This window comes from Cucurbita maxima, unplaced genomic scaffold, assembly GCF_002738345.1.
Source record: "Cucurbita maxima cultivar Rimu unplaced genomic scaffold, Cmax_1.0 Cma_Scf00209, whole genome shotgun sequence".
Classification (NCBI taxonomy): Eukaryota; Viridiplantae; Streptophyta; class Magnoliopsida; order Cucurbitales; family Cucurbitaceae; genus Cucurbita; species Cucurbita maxima.
The window spans coordinates 7043-14507 of NW_019272225.1; the positions used below are offsets into that span (position 1 = coordinate 7043).

Genomic DNA, 7465 nt, shown 5'->3' on the forward strand with positions numbered 1-7465 from the left:
TGAGTTGTAATAAAATATCACTTGACATTGGAATGTAATTTGAAGACTTTTTATCTTCGGGAGTTGAATTACATTTAAGATTATTTATGTTATTTCTTATTTTCTTCAATTTGTATTTAATAGCTTTGGGTAGTTTGTAGATGAACTATGTTTGAATTATCTTTTTGGCCTTTCTATTTTCGACAGACACGTTTTACACTTTTGGACTGACACTTGGTAGAAGGGGTCACTAAGGCTAAAATCATATAAAATGGGTTCATAGCACAGTGGTAGAGCATTTGACTGCAGATCAAGAGGTCACCAGTTCGAATTTGGTTGGGCCCTTTTAAAAATTTTGGACGAACACTTTGTTCGATTTGCTCCCAACCACCGAGTGTCTAAAGGAAAAGAAATAAGAATAATTACCGATTCCAAACCTTATTCCAAAGTACTCCACCACATAGAACCATGTACTTAGAACCTAAGGGCCACTATTCTCGGACAAGAACCAAGCTATCATTAACAAAAGAGTGTGGTATCCAAGCACCCACTATGAACATGGTTAAAAACTTACTTACAATTAGGCTAACTTACGGAGTCTTGTACTCACTCCATCTTTTTCATGTAACTAAGAGTAGTTGCCCTAGACCAACAACACCCACCAAAACTATTTTTGATGTTTTAAAATGATTTTTTTAACCTTTCCCTTATTTTGTACTATGAACCTATAAACTCTATTTTGAATATAATGTAAATATATATGTTTATTATATTTTAATTCTTTTTTTATTTCGAGAAAACATTTTACTTTGTGTTCAACCTCTTTTAACTTGCTTCGGAAATGGCTCGTGACATAAACATAAAAAAAGTAATTTTTTAGTATGAATTTTAATATAAGTTGCATTCTTATATTGACAAAACCACTAGTACCAAAAATATTCATGAACTTTCAAAATTAATGCCCTTAACATTCTAAAATAAGGTTCTAACTATTAGTGACTTGCATAAATCATCTCCCTTTTTATTTTCACTCACTCCTCTTCAACAACCTATGACCCATTAATATCATTAATATTTCATCTCCTTGTTTTTTAGCTTTTTGAATATCAAAATCTTAAATAAAAAGGAAAAGCTCTCTAAAATATTCTTATTTGCCAGTAATTTTACATAATTTAACATTTTAAAAATCGGTAAATTAAAAAAATCCAACATTAATATATTCATAATTTCATGTAGTCTTCATAAGTTTGCCGGCGACATTGTTTGTTGTTGAGCTTGATAATGTGAGTTTGTAACCCATCCGTTAGGGTTCTTGGAATGATTCTCTAGATTATCCCTTCCATGTTGGGAGTTGGGCCATGGGTCTTGGGTGAAGGAACCATTGGTTTACCGCCCCTAAGAGTTAAGGAAGCATCTTGAGGCTAGTTTCACATAGTATCATTATCATTGAGATAACAATTCTTTTCTATTTTATCTAAATTTTTTAAATATGAGTTCATTTCCAAATGCATGCTAACACCCTTATTGTTGAATAAATGACATGAAACTAGTTTCACTTAGTAACGTTGCCTTTTGCTCCTATTGGTGGAAGGATAATAGGTCGATTATACCTTTATGGTAGTTTTAAGCGTGACAACATTTTACAACCAGACTAATTTTGCTTCATTTCTAAATGAAAACGTGTAAATTGTAAACTCAAACATTTCAAAGAAATAAACAAGTTTTGATGGTACCATGCTAACCAGAAAACAAATGTTGACTTTGACCAATCCCTATATATTTTTTTTTTTATATTTTGAAACTATTTTAAGCACTTTTCTCGTGTACTCCTTACAAATTTACCTTTTAAGGTTGTAAACATTTGTGTATGGGTGACTATTATGATTATAAGTCAACTGAGTTAAGTAGAAATAAATTTTGAAGATGAAATTAAAGTATTAATTTTGATGTCATCTTTACCCGAGTTTTGGGATATTGTTATTAATGAGATTCAATCGGCATTAGTAATTCACAATGATAATATTCAAAATACTTGACAAAAAAAGAATGGTCAACATAAGATATTTGAAACAAATAAATCTTTTGTCCTCTATGATATATCAAATCACTCCTTTAAAATTCCTTAATAATAAACCTGAAGTCTTACATCACTTATACAGAAAAGTTCCTTGCATAGAAGTTTTATTAGATACTTTTAAGCATCTAGAGATCAACTAGACACAAAGCTAAACTTTCTAAAAAAAAAATTAGGGGCTAAACTTTTAAGTTAACGTAATTTAAGAAACTTATGATTTTTATATTATCAAGAGTTTAATTGAGCTAGGTCGATTCAATCTAGTGGACCCAAGAATTGAACCGAACCAAACCAACTAGTTAGTAACATGATTTAGTGGAAGCATTTTCATGCAAAGTAGAAGCAACAATGGAGGGTTTGAAATAATATAGTTTTTACCCCTTAAGGTCATTTTACACCGTTTCTTGGTTTACCTACTTATCCATATCCAATGACCACCAAATTTCATATCTAACCTCAAGCTATAAATGCTCAGTATTAAAATTTGATAGACACCGGAGCTCAGATAGTGGGTTATTTTAACATTACTTAAATCTCGAGCTATTTGATTGGTTCAGGGTCTTAACTCAGGGTTCTTTGGGTTTTTTTTTTCCATATATTCTTAATTCATACTTGGTTTAGGGTTCATATGAAAATCCAAGCGATTTCTACAAGTATTTCTTAACAAAGAGTCCAAGGGGGCTACTTGTCTCGTCGTCGACGTTTGGGACCTCCATTATTGAGCTTCCAGTATCTGAATTACTTCAAATTTCCTTCCACATACTCCTTATTGTGTCTAGTTTATGAAACTATAATGTTTTTTACGAGAATCGGTCTAGAATGGGGTTAAAATTGAGAAAATTTGAGAAAAGGTCAAATTTTGAGTTGACTTGGACAGTTCAATTGAACTGGCCATATCATCGTTTTCTTCCTCTAAATAGGAAGAAGATGCGCATTTTTCGCATTGCCGCCATTTGAAACTCGGCTTGTACAGCCACATTTACAGCGTTTCTCTCCTTGATTTCTTCGTGAAACTTAAAGATGGATGTTACAAGAAAGGGCTAGGGATTTATTTGATACCTTCTCGTGGATCGTAGCGTAAGATATTCGCTTCCAAAGTTCATGCAAAATCTGATTTATCGTTGGAGATAAAACAAAGGATTTTTTATTGGGTAGCCGATTCTAGGGGTTTCAAGGCCCTATTTCTTCATTGAACCTCTTCCATATCTTATCTTCAAGCTAAAGGAATTGGTTTTGGAGGAACGTCTTTGAGTGTAGGACCTTAACTTCTAGAAATCGTTCTCGGTATGCTACTCACTCGAAACGCAAGATTTCGATCTCGTGGGTAGTTTGTTCGATGACGTTTCAGCTCTCGATTCCTTCATCAAGTTTACTAAACTTCTTCATCTGAAACTAGAGGAATCCTTAATTTGAAGGAAAAGAGAATGTAGATAGGAATTCGACTCTTATCCCCAATTTAATTTCGAAACCTATTTCCTTCAATTCGGCACGCTCTCGAGGTTATTTTTCTTCGTGGTCTTCTATGGAAGCATTCCTTGGAGGTGCAGAAACTGATTGGAATCATTTTTGCTCGACGAGTCATCATGTATCCTCGGATTGGATTTTAAAGTTTTTCTTGATGTTCTTCAATGGAGGATTGAATTGGGGGAATGGTTTCTAGGCACTTTCAGCACTCTATTCCTTCATAGAACTTGTGGGTAATCTTGTTGAGAAACTGTAGGAATAAGATTGAAGAGAAATGGTGGAGGATTGCTCTCGAATTTGGAAGAAATCTGAGAGTAGGAGACCCATAATATAAACGCTCATTGCTTTCGATTGGGGGATCGACCTTTCTCGATTCTTATTCCATATTGTTGCTCCTATTTCAGACTTTATAGGAGATGCTTAAACCGACATTGAGAGCTCCAGAATCTTCGTTATTTAGAGATCGAACTTTTTGGATAATTTTTCGGAGATATCAACTCCGATCATAGCCTTACCGACCTTGGCTTTGAATACTAGTCGTTGGATGTGATGATCCGTGCGTGTTCGTTCTAGATCATATCAAATTTTGGAGGAGATTCGACGGTTGAGATTTGAGTTCGAAGGATTTTGCTCGGATGGTCACGGTAGATGCTCTGATTCTAATTAGAGTGCCATTTCTGTAACTATCTATTCTTCCAGGGGTATTTTGGTAATATTCCACTTTTTGAATATTTTATAATTATTTTCTCGAACAATCATAATTTTTCTACAAATTCTTAATTGCTTTTATATCATTTTTCCCTTATTTTGAATCTTGAGATTCCTTCTAGATAAGAAATTACAAATCCGAAAAGATTCTTGATAATTGATAAAATGACTTTTTTTTTGCCCTCTTCATTTACTTTTTCCTTTCCAGTCCTTTTCAAAAGGCAACTCTTATACTGATCTTAATGGGACCTTAAGCTAGGATAAACATGATAAACATGGAGTTTGTAAAACTTAGTAAGTAGCCTACTAGTAGGTTCGTAATGGCGACCTTAAGCTAGGATATTACTTCTTGTTATGTTTTCAGGATCTTATACTGATCTTGAAAACCTTCCCCTAAAATAACTTTCAATTTTCTCCCCATGAACACAATTTTCTCATCATCTATCTTTTTTTAAACACTTTTGAAAGTTAAAGAGTAGTTTTGAAGTTTTTTTTTTTTTTTTGAAAATTCAACAGTATTTTTTTTAAAAAAGAATTCTGAGTAATTTTTTTTTAGATAAAGTGCAAATTTCAATGGTATTTTTATTAATTTAGCTTATAATTTAAAAAAAATACAAATTTTTGTTGATTAAGTTAATGTTAATTTTATTAAAATACATAACACCACATCAAAATTAATTTATTCGGAATAAAATTAAAACTAAAAAATCAATTTATTTTAAACTAAAAAAATTGATTCATTTTAAAACTAAAAAGTATACTTGGTTGGACTAAAATATCCCTTATCTCAACTATAAAGAATTTAATTCCAAGCTCCCTTCTAATAGACAAATGATTTATTAACCTCTATTGTAAGATTTCACTTCATCAATTTAAGTAGCGTTCAACTATAACTATCGAATGTTAAAGTATTCCTCGACAAAGTAAATTTGTTGAAACTGTCTATCAAAGGTGTTCCATAATAAGTTGTGGAGAAGTGTTTCCTTCAATTCTAATTTCAATTAAGGATGTCAATGACAAAAAAGTGCACGAGGCTAGAAGGTTTGTAGTGGAAGAAAATAACGAGAGTCATGGACTTTTTTCGTTTACAAGCTGTATCATGTGTCTTATTCATGGTTACTTAAATCTCATTGAATTGGTGTGCCTTTCACATCAGAGACATTTGTGCCTTAAATCTCTTTGCTTGCTGCAACATTTGCTTGACATAATTCGACCAAAGACGGTATGGACGACTTTAGCTAATTGTATTGGTCTCCAATCATGAAGTGTGACGTCGGATCTTTGTGCATACCATACTCATTAATTATAACATGGCAAGAAATATTTTATGTTTTGACTGGGCATGACATATTCTATTGTTCTTATATATCTTTAGTTACCTGTGATTAAAGCAAAGAAGTATAGACATGGTTTCCAACCAACCCTTCCTTTATAGTTAGTTCGACGAATGGGTTTTTGTTATCATTTTATCGTTAACCCTTCCGCTCGATTTTGTGTTATGATATCATATAGGGAACCAGAAGCGACCTTACTTGGACAAAATTATATACCGTTTGATAATTATTGTTGATAACAAAGATAAATTGAATTATAAGCATTTTAAGTTCAAAAGTAACAAATTACTTGTACACTTTTACTTATAATCTTCATTTTCTTTATATAGCAATAAGGAAGGGAGGGATAGAAAAGATACTCATAATATCATTATGACTATGCCATATTTCATTAATTAAAGAGATTAATACACACACAAACACACACACACATATTTCGAGAGAGAGAGAGAGAGAGGGCTTATTATAAGTAGGGATAGCATTCTAGTAGTTGTATTGCTACTTGGGGACAAGGAACTCGAGAACTTCTTTAAAAGATGAGAGCTTATAAGTAGGTGGCGATGGATATATCACATGCACAAAAAGAAAATTCTGCACCTTTGTAATAAAAGACCAAGGAATATCATCGTTATTTATAACTTCTATCACAATAATATAAATTCTACAAGGACGATGTTCTCTAGTCATACTAACTAGACCGTTCACCACACGCTTGTAGATGACACGATGTTCACTATTCTCGTTATTCTTTTCAATTACGAACCTTCCTGCATTTTGCACTACTAGGATATTGACATCTTTAATTGGTACTCAAGCATCTAAAGGCAACCCTTCCACACTGCTCATTCTAACACCTTTGGTAAATTGTTCCAAGAGACATTGTTAGGCCGATTTTGTTCATGAATACTTAAGAATTTGATATTTATAGTTGTAGTTGAACNNNGATTTTGTTCATGAATACTTAAGAATTTGATATTTATAGTTGTAGTTGAACGCTACTTAAATTGAGGATGTGAAATCTTACAATAGTCTAATAAAGCGTTTGTCCATTAGAATAGGTTGGAATTAAATTCTTTATAGTTCGAGATAATAGTTGTATTATTTAAGTCATTGAGACTAGTGTTACTAGTACTTGTTAGTATATTTGAGTATAAATATTAAAACCATTAGTTATTAAATATTGTTTGAATTAAAGCGTTTATAATTCAAATGATCTTCATAACCTAATTCATAAAAAAATAAATAAAATAATTAGGAAGCATTTATGTGCTAGATCAAAATAAGATGCATAAAAAGAACTGGCAGTAATTACTTTATTACCTTTAATCTTAAAAGTAACTTAAAATATTGCTTGTGTGCCTCTTACAGTACTCTCAACAAATGGATCGCTTGATCTATTCTACTATACTTTACTTCCTCTTGATAACGGTGTGGTAATGACACAACTCATATTTCCGATAATCATCACTTACATCCAAAACCAGAGTATAACGGTCGACTATCGTCAAGGACCCATTCACCATTTCCATTTCTATCGTCAATGACCCATTCACCATTTCAATCATTTCTCTAAATTTTATAATGCTCTAGTGTTAGATTTCATTGGAATATTGCAGTAGTAAAGTCTTGAAATTTCTATATATCAAAATTGTTTAACACTTTCCAAATCTTGATTTTTGGTTGTTTGTGTGTTTTTTTTTAATTATGTTAGCAATGAGCCAATTTAATCCATTCTTCCTTTTATGATTTTTTTTTTAAATTATATTAGCCATTACTTTTGGGTAATTTAATCTATTCTATTTTATTTATTTATTTATTTATTTTTGCTATTGATAGACGTATCTGTATGAAACATACTAAATAAAACTAAATAATTGGTAAAGAGAGGATATGAGATATAACTTAC

General features: G+C 31.8%; 1 non-coding gene across 1 annotated transcript; it reads left to right on the top strand.

The window, feature by feature from the left end:
* Positions 1-252: 252 nt before the first annotated feature.
* On the top strand, positions 253-324 carry TRNAC-GCA. The gene has a single exon. It is a non-coding gene; the product is annotated as a tRNA-Cys (tRNA).
* Positions 325-7465: the final 7141 nt, after the last annotated feature.